The following is an 18,873-nucleotide window of genomic DNA, read 5'->3' as shown; positions in this document are numbered from 1 at the left end:
TTACAGTCTGGCTCCTTGCAGGTTTCCGATTATTTGCGATTTGCCACATTTTTCAAGTGCTCTTTTGCAGAGAGGGTCCGCCAGCGGGGAATTCCCGGGGCGAGCGGCGGCGGCGGCCCCCGATGCCCGTGACCGCCGGTCCGAGCGCGCCGCCGGGGCCGGGGCCGGCCGGCTGCGCGGCTTCGCCCCGAGCAAATTACATACCTGGCCACGTCTGCCAGCCAGGCGGCGGGGTTATAACTCAGCCTAAGCACCGCGCGCTCTTCTATTACCTTCATAACCAAGGTCATACTAATCAACTCAATTACCAGCCCTCTTGGACATTTTCATAATGTTTTCTGCTAGTTGCTCTCCTGTGAAAATCTCTCGGTCTAAGCAAATTAATGCCATTTTTATAACTATCTACATTTCAGGTACAGTGATCCTCTTTCAAAAGGCTGCTTTGTGGCAACCCATGCTAGCTTTAAATATCAGCAAAATGTTAGAGCAGGCAGGAGGTTCAGCTATATTCTCATCTTGACCTCCTTTATTGTGAAAACAAGTTTAAACATACCTTAGAAAAAAAGCTAATGTGTAGGAAATCAAGAATAAATCACATTAGTGTAACTTTTAAGGCTCTGATTTCACTTCACAAAAGACAGCTTATCAGGAAACCCGATCTATAGCTCAATATGTGTTGCTTAATTTTTGGAAAATACCTCAAATGTCACCAAATTTTATTCCTAAAATTGCTCCTCACACAGGATTTTACCAACACACATTAATGCCTAAATATTTAATTTGGAAATTCCTTATATTTGCACAGCTACATCTTTTAAAAGCTCCACAAAAGATTTGTCTGTCGCCAGACAGCTTATAAGCCAAAACAATCAGAGGGCGCTGATTTTTTATTAATATACATTTTTTTAAGGGCTAAATTGCTCCCTGAGGCAGCTTTTCCCACTGGAGAAATTCACTGGGTCTCTTTTCAGCGTTTAAGTGTGCAGTGCAATAAACAGACCCATTTAATTCCTCCCGGTTCTCCGCGGGAGCCATCGAGGCGCAGCTCTGAAGTCTCGCCCTCGTGTGCTTCCACTGGGTACCGATATTTTATTTCCCTTAGGCCTGAGCCTTCTGTAACTCTTCACAAAAATGTTTTCAATTGTCTCTAGATCCCATTAACTTATGTTCAAACAAGCTCCGTGGCTTTACGGCTGGGGTGGCGTACGCTCTGCTGAGCCGTGCCCTGGTTTGCTTTCAGGACAGCCCTGACCACCCCCTTACAAGGGTCCCGTCCACCGTGTCGGCCCAGAAGGGCCAAATTCAGTCCTGTGGTATTACGTGCATTGGCCATTTCATACATCCCAAAGGTTCAAGGAAGCAAGCAGCCTTTGCTCTGCTCCAAAATCTAAAAAAGCACAATCGTAATGGGCGTTTGTCACCTCTATAAAACAAGGCATGCATTAAAAATTAAAGTGCTTAAAATTGGCATTTCTGAGCCTCTAGCTGAAAGCAGCCCTTCTGCATAAGTATGACAAAATGCATAATTTTCATAATAAGGGCAAGGTGAGGGAGTGTCAGGCACTTTGCATAGCACCACTAGCCTGGTCGAACAGCCAGAAGGATTTGAGCTAGTTGAAATTTTAATATTTGGGATGTCCCACGCACTGAACCGTTAAGTCCAATGGTTCTTGGAATATTAAATTGATGTCTTAGCAGCTTGAAAATTGATCTGAAGTAACTACCGTTTTGCTCTGCATTTGTGCTGTTGCTGTTAGGGTTTGGCAAGATGGTTGGCTCCAGGAAAAGGGAAAAACCTTGCTCCTGGACAGCAGGGTAGGGCTAGTGGTGGGGCAAAAAAGGGATGAAAGGATGAAACCACAGAAGCCTGAGTTCATCAAGGCTCTTCTGCACGTAGCTAATTTCAAGCACATGGCATTGGGCACTTGAGGGCTTAATGGAGAAATTCAGAATGGGCTGTTGTGTGTTAAAATTTTGGAGGATATAATTCTGTTAAAACCAAACCTGATCATAGCTATGGCTTGCTGGTGTGATAGTCACATGGATAAAAATATCAGTATTGCACACTTAACTCCTGATTTACTTTTTCTGTCCTCTTTTGCACATTGTGTAGTGTTTGCCATACCGTTTTTCATAAATGTTCTATTTGTTTTTCTCCCTTACTTTTTTTGTATTCAGCAGTGTCCATGCTTTAATTCAAATGTGAACTTTCATTACTCTCTCTGCCCCAAAGGACGTGTTCACTGTTGTTAATAATGCAGAAGATTTTAATTTATGCTTCATCCAATGTAAAAATCATAGCAGTCTTGCCACTGAGAGCCCATTTCTGTCCCCTTATTCAAACTGCTGGTTGTTCTTTATTTAATATTGCTAATACTCTTCCAGCTTTTCTAAGTATTTTGATGAAGTTGACCAGAAGTCATTTTACTTTTATAGTCATTATACTGATGTATAATTCTCTTTTATCGATCAGTCCTCAAAGTATGGCTATAATCATATTGAGTGCAATAAGCAATATTACTAGGGATTTTGCTTCTTCATCCTGTTTTGTTTGAAGTCTCAACTGTAGGGCCAATTTTCACATTCCTTAAAGAAAGAATTGCTAAAATAAATTCAATCACAGAAGCTTTTAAATTTTGAAATCCCAGGAAGCTAATTAGCATTTCCTTTTAAGACTGCTTCCTGCTTTTTTATGTACATATAGATTTGGACCTCAGATGGGCTTGGCACCTTTCCAACATCAAGATCAGGTGATTATTTTTTTTGCCCTGCAGAACATCAAGCTTTTGCAAAGTATCATGTCAATTAAAAAAAAAAAACAAACCCAAAGCCTGTCATTTTTGCATTCTTTTTCCTAGTACAGAGCGGTCATATATTAACATAGTACTTTAAAATTTGGACTGTGGTTGGAGTACATTATAGTTGCTTCACACTCAGATGATATATCCATACCAAAAATACAGCGACACTGTTGCTGTGTTCCTATGTTTTCCAGCTATAAAGGCAGCACTCAGACTTTTATATACTCTATACTTTTATAATGCATGCATACTTTATAATGCATCAACCTCTTACACACGGGCTGTGCGGTGTACATTTTCATTATGTAGGATACTCATAGGATGAAATGCTACATGCAACGCCTATATGCCTAAATCTAAATACTAACAGTATGACTAGTATGATAATGAATATCATTACACATCACAGATCCAGTTTGTAATCATAAAGAGGTAGCAAGTAAAAAAGAGATTTCAATCATGTAAATAATAACAGCTCCATATGTTTCCTTTCCAAATCTATATATTCAAACAAAGACCTAGGTGGAACATTAATACCCAACTGTCTTTTTTTATCGTAGGCTCACAGTGTAAGGTCAGCATGCACAGAGCTTTTTGCTTCCTTTAAGGTATGATCCACATTAAGCTCTGCATCAAGCTTTTGCACCCGTGTGCACATTTTTATTTTTAAAGGAAGAATAGAGGCCTGTGCGTTGATGGGGAGCAGGGGGGATAAGGGAGTAATGATACAGGTTTTAATAAAGAGACTCTTTCCACAGGGGAGGAGGGTAAAGGATTGTGGCTTTAATAAAAGTTAAAAAACCTGCCTGCCTGCTTCAAGAAAATAAATAAAAAGGATTAAAAACCTCAACGTGTTGGACTACAATTGAGATGCTTCCAAAAAGAAGTGTTCACAACCTTTGAAGAAAATGTGGCTTTTGGCATTCTTTAAAGGTCTTTGCCAGTTACAGGAAGGGGGTCTTACATTTCACAGGATCTGCTGGAATTGCTCTGCGGTACAGGAAGGCAGAACAGCGAGTTTCTGCATGGGACTGTGGTCCAAAGTTTAATTATGATAAACTCTTCAATACCAGCAGCCAGGAAAAGGATCTGTGCTACATGGGATTCATAGTTACTTTTTAAGAGTCTCTCTGACAGGATGCTGATAAATATCTGTATTATTAATGAGTCATGTTGCATACTAGCCTGATCTTTGGTGGTATTTTCATTTTGTAGGTATTCAAGTGCTGGTGGGAAAAGAGCTGAGGACTGGTTTAGATACACTTTCCATTTGCTTTGCTGTTCTAAATAATTAGTCAAATAGTATTTATAAACCTGTGCTCAGCAGTTATGGCCCTGTTTTTGAGGCGAAACTTTAATCTGGTACTTCCCAAATCAGGGTGCTCTCCTGACTGTGTTTTCACTTTATCAGTTCTCATTCTTGTGTAAGGCAAGTCTAAAGAACTGACTTGTATGATATAAAACCTATAGCACTGAGTTTACTGGTATCTCCATATGTTAACTGGAATCAGCTGAGAAAATTTTGGTGGTGGATTCGTATGTGAAATGCTATATAATTAAATTGTACTGTGACTCTGTTAGCAAAGAGGAATTATTTTAAGGATTTAAGAATTTTTAAATTCAGTCCGTTTTTCTCCTCAGTAGCAAGTCTGGATGATGGTAGCTAGTATCAATAGCAGTACTCAGCCTGGAGTACCTATGTAGGTGACTGATACTTATTTTTCTATCCTCAGCTAAAGGCAAAGAAAATCACTCTAACAAATAACAGGGATTCTAGTGGGTCCTGCTTAATTTCACACCAGGACACTCGTTCATGTCATTGCAGTTGCAACTGCGAGGCATGCGATGGGCAGGTAGAACAGGAACGCTTGGGCCCACAGCTGTCCAAAACTCGCGGCAGAGCTGCCAGGAGCTGGCTTGTTCCCGGCACAATGCAGCATGCTCCTTACATCTGCTTCTCTTCTGCCCTCCCAAAATAGATGTTTCATTCTGCTTGGCCGGTGCTCGGCAAGCAAAGCACCTCCGGGCTCTGGTGATGGGCCACATCGTATAGATAGAACTTGTGCCTTTTGCAGGAGACCAAAGAAAACCACATTTTAATATCTTTGTTGTTCACCTCCTCGTTCTTTAGGGCCCCCTTTTTTCTTCCTTTTTCTTTGTTAACAGATTTTCACAGTATTTTTCTCACTAATTTAGAGAGCCAACAATCAGCAGTGGAAGGTGGCTAGCCCCATCCTGCAGTTTTTGTTGCTGCTAGCTGATTTGAGAATGGTCACTTTGACTCCGTTTCCCTTGTTTTAAGATTGTTAAGAGAATAGAAAATTCATTCGATAACATCTAGAGTTTCTCTTCAGTTTCACTTCATTCCGTGACTATGGTTTCAGGCAGAGCAGCCTGCAGAGACTCTCTTCAAGCACTACTCCGTTGTTGGCAATAGAAAATGAGAGGGTTCTCAAAGAGTGTGTTCACATACTGCATCTGCCTTTGATACTTTTGGCTAGGAGGAGCTGATACAGATTGAATCCATTTATGGATTCATAATTTTATGTCAAACTATTTGTCTGCAAATAGACATTCCTGACAAGTAATAAAAATCACTAAATGTACACTCACCAAAACTGGACTCCATAAGTCAACAGTTATGCTGTTTTAATGAGAGCTTTGTAATTAAGTTGTTCATTTGCTGGGTGAAATTGTCATTAGTAGAGGAAGGTTCTATTAATTCACCTTTTTATGTAAAGAATATAATTAATCACTAACATTCTTATAGATAAAGACCATGATTATTTCTGCTTCCTCTCTCGCAAGCATCTTGTTTCAAATTAGGTTTATCTGCTGTCTAAAACTAAATACAATGAATAGACGTATAATAAAATCTTTTAATTGTCTTAGCATATGTTGCTTTTATTAGGTGAGAATAATTGCATTCACGGGATCACCTACAAAGTCCTTTAGAATATAAAATTGAAATGGCTTCACACTGAGTGCACAAGTCCTTCTGAGCCGTGCCATTTTCCCCTTCGCTGCCTCTTGTCCCCCTTTCGCTGTAAAGTTCACATTGAAGTGTGACAAGAGACACTTGACAACTGACACATGCTGGATCTTATCAGCAGTGAGTGCAGTCATGGGCCCTGACTGAAGAGCGATTGTCATTTCTACACCATTTATTCCTCGCCTAGCCTCATTGCTTGCTTCCTTTCTGAGGAAATTTTCCCTGTTAAAGTACTGTACTTGTCGTTCCCTTTTGGTGCGTGTCTCTGGGTTTTTTTTTTCCTTTTTTCCCCCTTTCGAAAGGATTTTGTTATGCATTCATCCCATAGGCAAGCCTGTAACAGACTTCCTCTAACCTCTTAGTGTCAGGACTGCTCTAAGCTGATTCAGGCTAATAAAAGCAACCCAACAAAGCTTTGGTGGTGTCATTACATCTTCCTTAAATCCCCTTTCTTTCCAACATCCATTATCTCTAATCAATTATCTATTAGCTATTATCTCTAATCTAATCTATCTATTATCTCTAATCAATTCATAAGCTATTTTATTTGAAAGGAAAAGGGGAGGAAAAAAAAACCAACTTCAAGCCACGCTGGCTCAGTGTGACCAGCATTCACGGAAGGTGCTGATGTTTCTGCCATTGCTTCAATTGACTCTTTAAGTGAGTTCTGGACTATTAAGCAGCCTGAACTTTTATCTGTGCTCCACCAGCCCAAGCCAATAACAACAGAAAACGACCCATTGTTGCCTCCTGCGACTTCCTTCACTTCTGCCTGTCCTGGGTGTAATTTCTGCACTGTAGAGAGCATAAGCCCTTGATAATCGCAAAGTACTGAAGATAAGGCATCAACTCATTACAAGAGTTCTTAAATACAGCAGTCTGCCTGGTCTGTTTTAAACTCATTGTTGCCATACCGCTCTGTGTTGGTTCTCCATTATTTTTCCCTTTTGAAACAAGAGTTTTGTTTTACCTTACTAAAGCTTTCGCTGTGCTCATTCCCACCAGGGAGATTTTTGGATCTCATCATTAATATTGCCGAGATGCCTGAGCAAAGTCTAAAGCGGTGGGTGTGCATGCTTGTCTGACCATGGTTGTGGCTGCCGAGAAGCTTGTTGCCCCCAGCTCACATCAAGCTGCACATCGCGGTCCCTCTGACGGACCTGCGGGCACACTGGCCTGGGTGAGCAATCCCTAGCAGAGCTCCTGCAAAATAAGCCTGGTCTCTTCAGCAGCTTAAGTAATAGCTCTCTGCTAAGCCACTCACTTTAGCTGAAACAAGTCTGGAGTGATGAGGTGAGCAGCTGAGGCTGCAGATAGTGGCGGGTGGTAACCTCTGGCAGAAAGATAATGAGGAGCAGGGAGAAGTGGGGCGGAGGTGTTGACATCTTTACCTGACGTGGAGGCAGCCAATAAAGGATTTGTGAACATACTTGCATGATCAAACTTAGATCTCTAGTGCAATTTCAACCAGCTCATCTATCCAGGGAGATTTCCCCTTCTTAGCATGGTTAATTATCCCTCATACATGGCATCACAAAATGTAAACATGCATTAAGATATCAAGAAGCCCAATGAGCTTGGCCCTGAGCAGATGGAAGGCATAAAGGCCCTCACCCTAAAGAAATTAGGGTGTAACCAGGAGAATAACCTGCCGATAGCTTACTGCTGAAAGGAGTCTTTATTTTCAGAACTCACTGAATTTGATCTGGATCAAGGCTCTATCTTGTTTCTAATAGACTTTTAAAAGAAAAAGTCTGCTGCTGTTGTCGTTTTTCTTAATGAAAAACATTCGTCATTTCATCATACATCAGTTTCCTCCTTTTTCTCTTCTACTGGGTGGGTGTCCTGCTTTCTCGCACACTGCTGTCATTGCTGGTTTCAGCGTTTAAGCTCCAGGTTGGTGAGGAATTCATTGCAGTGCTCATGTTGGTGAGCGTTTGCTCACGCAAAGCCACGGGGTGACTCAGCTAAGGGTGGACGGCACCAACATAGGCTGGGATTGCTTGCACTCTATAACCAGTATCTATTGTGCTTGCTAAACAGTGGCCTGGCCTGTCTGAAAGTATAAGGGCTTTGTTTCCTGCCCTGTATGTTCACGTTGTGAAAATCATGTGTGTCTGTCTCTGTAAAAATCTGTCAATCATATATAAATTAAAGTTGCTTTTTGAAGCATAGTTTAGTGATGTTGCTTGTAATTCTGATTGTCACCTGCACTGGATCTTGTACAACCGGACTTCATAGTTCTCAATTGCCAAAAGAGATTTCTAAGTATACGTGACATGCAAATGACACTGGTGTCACTGCACATAAAGCCTGTGGTTATATTTGTGCATGTTGCTCTGTGTGCTACCTCCAAGCTTGCACATCACAAAGATTCGCAGATAGGTGAGATGCCAGGACATTTCAGCGCAGACGGGGCCGTGCACCCCATTTGCAGATGCTGGCTCACCCAAACGAGGTGGCTCCGAAGCGGTGCGAGCAATCCCAGCCCTTTCAGTAAGCATTTGCACCGCACAGGCTTCTTGCATCTACCTGCAGCTTGCCTGCAGAACGGAGAAGCAGAGCAGCGCTGGACTCTCCTGCCACGGAGCAGCTGGATGATTTCCCCGGAGCGGTGGCAGGCAGCAGGGTGTGGGGGACAGTCTGCGGGAGCCCCCGGTGACGGTGTCACCAGCAGATGTTCCTTCCCCCAGTGCTGCGCGAGGGAGGCCAGGGCTGGCAAGCGGAATAATTGATTCTGATTGAAGTGAAATTAAAACGTAGAACCTATATAGCAGTGGTGATTTATGGCACTGTAGATGAACTATAGGTTTTAATAATGTATTTTAGCTCAGACAGTGACAGGATAGATACACCAACTTTTATCATCCTAAAAGAGAGAGGGAGGCATTGCATGGAGATGCTTATTCCAAAATGCAAAGTTCATCTGAATTTCTTCTTCTAACCATCTCTGGAAACAGGAAATGTTTAAATGTGCTTTTAGCATATGTGAATATTCTGTTAACGTGTCTGCCTATGAGAATCTAAGTTAAATTTTACCTTTGTTTTTTTCATTCTTACAGTACACCAGCAGCCAAAAAGGAACAAAATACCCCCCAAAATATTGAAGGTCCAGTCATAATAGCAATTCATAGTCTGTTGAATTCAACTCTTTGTAGCAGGATCCCTGGACTTGAATATAAATGTGATTTTTATAAAGTAGCTGAAGATTAAGATTTATCGCCTGAGTCATGACAAACTTCTGCACTACAATCTCAACAACATTCAAAGAGAGAAGAAGTAGACAGGCAATTTATAGTTTAATATTTTCCTTAGGTCTGTGTACTACTTGTTTATTTAGAGATAATTTGCTTAAGCAGGCATAAGGTCATGTGAAAAAGTTTTTTATTAGTAGTGTGTTTATAGGTCAATCACAGTTTGATTACTCTAAGTCTATCCTTTTGTCAAATATATTTCCCATCAAATATTAATTCAACAGGGTTTTACATATATAGAATATACAGTACAGCTTCATTATTATATCATCATCTTCATCATCATATCTTACACATGAAGTGCTTTGTTTACGGTGTCACTTTTTTGTTTAGGATCTACACTAAACAAACATCATTTTATTTGCATTTTATTATGGATTTTCAGGTTATTAATCAAAGTGTTGAGGTTTACTTTCTTTACATTATGTTTTTTTAATAGCTCTTCCAGCACCAGGACATTTAAAACAAACCTCAACTTCAGCATTTCACATTCAAATATTAGAGAAATGCAAATTCAGAATCCAGTTCTGGAGTTAGGCCTGCCAGATTCATAAAAACCAAGAGGGAGAAGTTAGAAAGACTGTAGATAAAATGGCAGCAGAAAGAAAAGTGGGGAGGAAAGCTAGACAAAGTGAATCTGTTAATTAGTTAAATTATGTGTGGGATCAGAATCCAGAGGTGCCCAGGGGTGGCAGTTAACAAGGTGTTTTCTCACCCTTTCCTCTCCTCTAAGGTCAACACCAGGTGGGGGTTAGAAAGCATACAGTTTTGAACTACAAGGCTCAAAATGCTACCCAGGAGGGTGAGGTGGCTTGAAACCACTATGATAATTCCTAAATCAGTTCGATTTCCAGATCTTCCGTGTCATGATATCAGGGGATCACAAGCAGGAATGTGGCTGGTTTGGATCTGATGACCTGGAAGGACAGGAGTTAGGAGTAAGGGAATGAAGGGGAAGAGGAAAAGAGTGAAGAACAGGAGGAAAGCATTACAAGAATTTGCTCTGTATTAGGATGTAAGTGGGATGATAATTTATTTTGTCCCTGGCACAGCGAGACTGCTTAAAGGGAGGGGTTATTAGCCCTTCTTGATCATTATACCAAATGAGGAAATTGGAATGTGGACAGCTGGGAAAACATAGGTTTTGAGGAAGCAGTTGTCCTATCCTTTTATTAGTACTATCTGCAGTCGATGTAATTGCCGTCTTAATTCTGGAATACCAAGTAATGGCTTTGCAGGAGCAGAGAATGTAAAATAGTGAGTTACTCTTCCCAGACAGGGTGATGAAGTCTAAATATCTGCAGCATAGGCAGCAGTTGTGCTTATGGTTGTTATGGAGCAGTTTGAAGAAGATGTGGTGCGGACTAATGCCAATGGTGCTACTGCAGCACGGGGTTTGAAGAGTCAGGTTTGACATTGTGAAAAGCACAGTATTCAGTGCTAGGTGCATTCAGGGTCAACTCACACACCAGCAAAGCCAGAAGGACTCTCACCACTGTTTTGGACGAATTTGAGAATGGGTTGCTTTGGCACTCGGCAGAAGCAGGATAAAACCCCGTGCCCATAGTCAGCCTCCAGTTGTTTCTTTGCAAAACGATCAAATGCGTTCATCTGAGACACATGTCTAAGCATTAATCAGGCAATCCAAACCCATCAATACGATGGTGATATTCTGTATTATCAAGACTGTACACTGTAGTGCGAGGAGTCACATTATTTCTGCATTAATCCTTCCCTTTTCCTGTATATTTTTCTCTTTCCGCCTTCTGAGTGGTATTTGTTGAAGATATCTATGTACAAATAGCCATTTTCTCGTGTGTCCTTCCTGCCCGCACATTACAATTGAGCCCAAGTGACATGCCAAGTGGTTGCTGTAGAAGTTACTGAGATATAAACAAAAAGGCTCAGCCTTTGTTATCTACCCACGAAAGAGGAAATGGAGAGTGGGGAGGGGTTTAGATTTTTATTAACTTGCAGTTGGAATGGATTCTAGCTGCAACAGCAGTGGAAAGGTATATATTTACCTTTAAATGTCTTGCTTAATTTTGTGTGTTCATATAAGTTCCCTTTTATGGTAAGCAATTTCTTTCAGAGATTTCCAGAATTCCCTCTTCAAAGGACTCTTGCAAAGCAACAGAGCTATGCCAAATTCGCAGAGAAAATTACAAATTACTAATTTAAGTGCTTCTTAGAATCATTTTCTTTTTGTTTTGTATAATTTCCACACTTATAAAATCAAACTTTAAGTTAAATGTTTATACAGTAATTCAGCCGGCTTAAGCCATCTGCTAGCATGGCATCTGCAGGGTTGTTTTGATGCATACTCAGTATTGTTTCCTTCGTGCGTCTTGTAGCCTTGTATCTCGGTTGCAAAAAGATCATTTTTTTCAGCACAAAAGAAGTGCTGTTTATATCCAGGGATCTAATTGCCAGCTTTATTTCCAAACTCTACTTCAGATCAACTTCTTATGCTTCTAAAAACCTTATTCTGATTGACGTTTACTTTTCAAGACCTGTATTCAGTCTTATCTTGCTCTTTCATTATACTTTCCTTTATATCAGTATTCAAAAAAATCCTCATCATTTAAGAAGTGGATAGGTGGGCTTGGAGCATTAGTATTCATACCTGCATGTTAACAACCGTTATAACACGTACCAGAGGGAAAATATTATTTCTCGTAAATGCTCAATAATTACAGTCTTTATTGCATCAAAACCTGTGTTTTGACAGATAGTGGAAAGCTTTCAAAGCTTGTGTGGGATGGATGACAGATAGCTGCAGGTGGAAAATATTTTTTTAGGTATTGGGTTTTCTATCACTGATACTGTAAATATTCTTCCAAAATAACATTAACCTTCTAAACAGGGTTGGTAGTGTTCAATGATAATATGTGTATTAGCAAAAGATACCTGTGAAATAATTCTTAATGATTGCATCTAATTAATCTGTGGTTGGGACATTTATGTCTCTTTTCATTAAGTTGGGAAGCATGAAAGACTAGAAAATTACTGCTGTGCTGGATTTAGTGCTTTAGGTATAATTTGAATGGATGTGCTAAATTCTTGGTCATAACTTGCATTAATACCTAGTCCAAGAAAAATTAAAAGGAAACCTTATCTGCTATTGCAGTTTACAAGAATACCTGAATGCATTTAACCCATTGTAGCCTACATGAGTGGATAGTCTTTGTGCATTTATAAGACATTCCCCAATTATTTCCAGCACATGTAGTATCTCAGTTTGTGTAAACACCAACACAGAAAATGAAGTGTAATAGGAACATCTTTTTTTTTTTAAGTATGTCCTCTTTTTAGATAAACATTTTTGTTTGCAATTAAATTGCATGAACCAGTCATAACTCTACTGCAAATGAGGTCATAAGATGTCTGAGAATGATTATCTGAACTTGCAATTCTTTTGTTTGAGGTGTCGATGTTCTGATTAAGTTTGCACTACAGTCAACTGCACCTAACAATATCATCATGATTTGTGCTGGAAGCCTAACTCATATATTTTAAGAGTGTAACAAACACAATAGCAGAACTGCCACCTCATTTGTACGCTTTCAGAGTTTTGTATGAGATGCCCGAGCCTCTGCAGTTTCAAGTGTCTCTTGAGTATTAAGATGCCTCTATAACCTAATAGGATTTTAGGTTTTCAATGAGTTTAAGAGTAACCCAGTTACATTTATTCCAACTTGACCACTGTGGTTGAAATGCTGGCTCAATGGCAAGGCTCCCACTAACCTCAAAAGCATCAGGATTTAAAACTTGGAGTGAAAAGGGGGCAGGATATATGATTTCCTGTCAACTGCCTTTAATACTGCATCTAAAGTGGGAAGGCCACTTTTCTTACTTTGGAGTTGTGGGCATGCTGAAGTGGGCTTGCCAACAGTTTGACCTGATGGCTTAAAACTAACTCTCATCAGCCCTCTTGCAGACCAGGTCATGGAGCTGAGGGTCATCCCATTCAGAATGATTAAATGAGGCAGAGACAAACTATCTGACATCACATGCTGCCACCTTTTATTAGCCCCTTACACCACGCAGAAAGCCAGAAGGGTGACAGCCAGATATATGGGCAAATATAGGAAGTTCACAGATTCCAGCTATGCTTAACTGATAATAGTCCTGAAAAACAAATTGTGTGTAGCAACTACAAGGGTTCAAATCCGACCATTTATCCTTTTTATGATGAGATGGATCACCCCAAACTATAGACTAAAGTGACATTTCAGATGGCCAGTGACATTCTGAAGAATGATTCTTTCTCTCTTCCATGAAAAATTCCAAAGAGCAGAGATAAACAGACTAATTTTGTACCTGAATCATTATGTAGATGGAACTCCCTATGGAATGTCATTCCTTGAGAAGTCAGCAGGGGTCACTTAAGTTCATTATTTTGCAGCAAATTTGCTTTTGGATTTGTCAGAAAGTAAGACCTAAAAATCTTTTAGCTAAGTATCATTTACTCCATGGAGTAGTTTTTACCTCTACAGTCTAACCATGCTGAAAAAAATGATCAAAAGTACATAAGGAGTGTTAGATAGCACAGCTCCAAAATAGCATTTGGAGAGAACATAAATATATTTCACATGATACCAACTGAGAAAGATTGTGCCACTTAAGAAGACATTGCACTTTAATAGAAATTTATTGCCAGAAGAGTATTCTCCTATAAAAATAAGACATTGTAGCAAAACAGGGATTGAGATCTTGTTGTAGACCATCATTTTTACTTGTATAAAGCAAATGGAAAAATACTGAGATAGAGTCAACTGGCTGGTATCTAGTGGAAAGAATCTTACGTGCATTTGCTGGGGAGCCAGACACATTTCCATTCCTCCTACCGGAGAGCGCATGAGAGATGTGTATCCTGTTGAAATAACATGTTTCTCGCTTTGAGTGACAGCACACGTGCATGTTCACACTGTAGAGGTGCAGGCAACTCTAGCTCTCCAGCCGAGAGACATCCTGGCCGCGGCGTGTCCATGTCCCCCTGCTTCCCTCCCTCCCTCCATCCATGGTAGGGCAATGCAGGAGATGCTGTGCTCAGTTCCCCTCATCTGCCCTTGCCTTTAGAAGAAGCATCTTACACATTCCCTCAGGAAAGCTTTGGCTGCATTTTTGGAGATGTGTCCGGGTACCAAATACTGCAAAAGCTAGATTTCCAACACTGGTTGTTTCTTAAAGCTCTATATAAAGAGATGATTCAAAAGGAAGACCTATCAAGCCCTTGTGTATGAAGCTCTGGAGTTTTTTGTATGTTTTTGTACTTGAAACTTTTGATGTAGGACAAACAATTTATTGAGATTCTAGTGGGGTTTCCTCATTTTACCACCTTTTAAGATGCTCTCCTCAGATACCCTCTTGAACATCAGCCAGAGGAGTAGCCCAGAGAAAACTGTGTTTCCTCTTTGTGGTGGCATTGAATGTGGCTTGTTTATCAGAAGAGAGTTATGCTGATGTCAAGAAAAAATGTGGTCTCCAAAAGCTGGAACAGGAGGAGTCACAAAGTGGATTTCTAGCATTGAGCAGCATGTGTGGTCTCTGAAAGGGGGTTCCTTTCAAGCTGAGCTGGCACCAGCTAGAATAAACTGCCAGTGTTTTATGAATATCGTGTAAAGAGAATAGAATTGCATGGGTTTCCACCTGCACAATCCACACCTGTCTGTTATGTACCCTGCCCTGCCTAATCACTTTTTTCTCCTACCTGCCTAACTTGATAGGACACATTATCTTCTTGGGGTAGATGTGGTGTCTATCAGCAGTTCAGAGTCAGCCTTTAGATTAGTGTCGGACCAGCAGGTCCAGCTGTAGGGGTCGCTGGGGAGGTAGCAGCTTGCCCATTTCTCAGTCTCCTCTTCCATTGCATTAAAATTTTGTGGCTAGGTTGAGAGCTTCAAGAAAGGGAAGTTAATGGTTCTCACAGATTAGACTGTCTTGTGCCAAAGTAGTGTAAGAAAGAGGTGCATATCTTAGTGTCATACTATTGGCAAGGTTAGTCCTGCAGTGCAGAACGCTGTCCCAAGACCCTGAGGCTGGAGAGAGGTGCTGCAGGCAAATGAAGAAGGCAACATCAACACTGTGCTGCTCTCAGAAATTAAAGTATTTAGGGCTTTACACAGAGCTAATCAGGGACCTATACACTGTCATCACAGCAGATGTCGGCAAGACCATTGTACGGAGAAGAAACTAGAGTTTGGGTGAACATAGGTCTGATCAGGCATGTAAACGTACACCCAAGCTGATGCAGGCAGCAGCAATGACCAAGTAGGCACAGGCAAAATTCAGCATGCCCCAGTAATGTCCTTCCTTACCTTATCTCTGTTACTAAATTCACACCTGTATTCCATGTACTCCCTCTCCTTATCCTGCTATTGGTTCAGACAAGGAGGAATGTTCTCTTTTTATTTGCCTTTTCTGCTTGTTGCAGCTTGTTCGTGGTATGGTGACGGGCGATTGTCTTACAGAGCAAAGAAAAACTGACATGGCAACTGCAAGCATAGAGACGCAAATTGCTTAATAGTCAGATGAGGTCAAGAAGTATCATTAGTTCAGTGCACAAAACCTCAGTTATTGAACGCAAGTGTGATCTGTATGTGAGGGTCTCAGTGAGCATGACAAACAACTGGATGAAAGGCAGCTGTAGGAACTGTGTTGCTCAGATGCGATATTAGTGTTCACTTGATGTTTTTAGTGAGCAATTTATACATATATTTATAATATTTCTATGTATATTTATACCTATATAGTATATACGTGTACACACACACACTGGTATATGTGAATTTCAGTGTTCAGTAGCATTTAAGGAAGATTAACTTACCACTGGGCAATATCAATTACTGCATCAGCAGGATTACCGCTGGACATGTACTGATTTACCAATAATAGTCAAAAGGATCATTAAATCGACATTTCGCATGCCTGGATTTAAAATGCAAAACAGCAACATACTTCATGTGAATGTCACCTCCGCCTGGCTTCCTAGGATGGCATGTCCAGAAGAGGAAACAAAAAGTTTATTCTTCTCCCCAGTTAGACTTTTGTGAAAGGCTCAGTTATGTCTCCGACTACCACACTGAACACGCACTAAAGCAGCACATTAGTGTGCCTTTTAATGCTTCTTAGGAGTAGATCAAAAGAGATGTCGGGTGCACTTTAAATTCCTCCCGTGATGTGTCTGAAGCCGTTAGCCCTTCACCTCTGCCAGGGCCAGCGCTCCCAGCCTGCCGCGCGGCGGCTTTTTGTGTCCCCCGCTCCTGCTCGGCGGCTCGGGGCTCCTCCGAGCCCCGGCCGTCAGCCAGGACCTGGAACGGTGCAGATTCACCGCCGAACCGCTGCGCGTTGTGTGCAGCTCGCGCTGCGGCTTGCTGCAGCCGGCGGAGCTGTGCTGCTGTGACCGAGAGCAGGTTTTGGCCTTTGCTCTTCAGGGCGTGTAAGTGTTGTGTAAATCAGTCCCGGACAAAATCCGTGAGGCAAAGAACGGCTTAAAAACGGAACGTGCTGGAAAATGAAGCTTAATTAATGGAAGCAAACTTAGCAAACCTCCACCGTAAACTGTTATTATTTTGCTCGCTTGCTTGAGGGAATATGTCAGAATGGTGCTTACCTTTGCTCAGGACGAGGCTGGCTATTCTGCCAATCATTTATTTTAATGTGATTAACCAAAGGACTTGTGGCTCTGTCATCCCAGCCACAGGATGCTTGCAGTGTGCGAGACATTAGGGAGACAGCTTTCCGTAGGGAGGAGAGCGTGCTGCGGGCGCCGATCGTGTGTTGCGGTGTGAGGACTGATGCAGCACATCGCTAGCACATGGCCCCTGTCAGAATAAGGCTAAACTAACGGCCAAAAGATTGCGGTTATCGTGTGATCGGCACAGGCAGGATATCCTGGACCCCACCTCAGATAGAAGGCGCTGTGGAAATAGAGGTGAGCTCCAGAGCTTTGCAAAGCCGAATGAGCGTAGCATTAAAGCGGGACGGGAGCAGCAAAGGAAAGTTACCCCGTCTCAGTTGTAGGATCAAGATGGTGTGAAGCAGGAGGTGAAGCAGGAGACCAGGCTAAGAAAAGCATGCGAGGATTAAGGGAGGTGCAAACGTGCCGCAGGAAAGAATGAACGGGGAGAGAGACGCTGCAGCGTGTCAGGCTCTGCGCGCGAGGGCAGGAGGCTGGAGCTGATGCACGAGCAGGGAAACAATGAGGAGGGTTCGAGTTTTGTAACAAAGTTCACTTCTATATGTTTTCCTCTTTCAAATGAATGCTTTGAATAAATAGTGCTTTCGTTTCCTGTGCGGAAGAGGTGAATAACAAGTACCCGCGTGTGGGGACGCCGATCTCCCCAGCATCAGCCACCCGCCTGGAGCCTTACACTCCGGCAGCGCTTTGGCTGAGCAAATTAGCCTGAAGTGTTGTGCCCTTGGCTGGCAAATCCTTTCAACCCGGTTGAACGGACAAAATGAATACCCAGATTGTTCCTACGCCTGTTATTCTCTTGTGTTTATCTGGCTGAGCTGTCAGTCAGGCCATTATAACCGTGGTGCGCACTCAAATGGCTTGTCCACTCACAAAGGCAGGGTCTGTTGATGATAAGCTAAACAAAACTGGAGAGCGGCTGTTGTCGGAGTTGGGGGATCTTGCAAATGTCTCAGGTGAAAGCAGAAGTGCATTTCTGAAAGATAAAGCAGCAGCTTTTATGAAATGTGCATCATTTTAAAGCACCTGCTGGGATTTGCCGGTGGACAACAAATGGGCATTTATAATGAATTAGGTTCCTCTCTGCTTTAAACAAATTAAACGGCATGCAGAAGAATTCTGGAAAGGGAATGTAAGGGTATATTGCACTTACTAGAATTAATTAGCCTAAAATACACATCCTTTACTCATGTTGGCTTTACCGGGACAGGCTGTAGCTGTGCTCTACCATGTAGCGTCCCCTGCCCCGTGCTCCGGGAGGAGCGGCAGTCCCCAGCGCGCATTTGGTGCAGCGCTGCACCGGGGGGAATGGCCAAACCCCTGCTCCGAGCTGTGGACACAGTTGGGCATGAGCTTTTGGCTACCCTGCTTTAGGTTTGCAGGGCCTGGGGTCCAAACAAGTTGGGCTTGCTGCTTCCCAGGCAGGGAGAGCATTCACACGAAGAGGAGGATCACTGTTGGTAGCTGTCAAAGCAGCCAGGCTTTTAAAATATCCAGCTCCTGAGTATCCACTGGAAGCAGTGAACGACATGGGTTAAGTGCTGTATGAAGATTTATTTCCTGAGTTTTAATTCTTCTGCCAGGACCCTGAGTTAGAAGCAGGACTCTGAGCCACTCCTGAAGCTAATTTGACTGCAGGATATTAAATAACACAGAGCCTATCTGCTGGATGTGACTATAACCACAGCCTTTTCGGTCCTTTCAACCTCATGTTTGTGAGCATAGTTAACAAGCTTACCAAGAGACACGTTTAGGATGGTGAACATGAAAACAGTATCAGATGTTTGAGCAACGATGAGCGGTGTAATAGGAGGTGTCTCCACCCCCCTCGTCCCAGGCAGGCACGCTTGTTCGGGCTGGGGTTGCCAAAAGAGCTTTCTCCCCCATCAGGGCAGCCTAGTTTCTGCACAGAGAGGGAAACGACAAGACTGAGCAAGGCTGCGATGGTATAAATCCTCATACGTCTCGTGAAGAAGCAGAGGGGAGCTTAAGTAAACGAGGGCCTATGTCTTGCTGGGGATTTGTGCATGGTGCACAGTTTGCGAGGGAGATGCCACTGCGAGAACGTGACATAGCGCAGCAACATCTCTTTTATCAGCAGCCGTGCCTTCAAAATCCCGAACCCGG

General features: G+C 42.2%; 1 protein-coding gene across 4 annotated transcripts in view; it reads left to right on the top strand.

Annotated features, from left to right (window-relative positions):
* The window catches only part of WWOX (WW domain containing oxidoreductase), a 524,615-nt gene that overhangs the window by 492,843 nt on the left and 12,899 nt on the right, over positions 1 to 18,873 (top strand). The gene's annotated exons all lie outside the window — the stretch shown is intronic.

Source organism: Apteryx mantelli, chromosome 10, assembly GCF_036417845.1.
Source record: "Apteryx mantelli isolate bAptMan1 chromosome 10, bAptMan1.hap1, whole genome shotgun sequence".
NCBI lineage: Eukaryota > Metazoa > Chordata > Aves > Apterygiformes > Apterygidae > Apteryx > Apteryx mantelli.
Note: the sequence above shows the minus strand (reverse complement) of the source record. Positions and strands in the feature narration are given on the sequence as shown.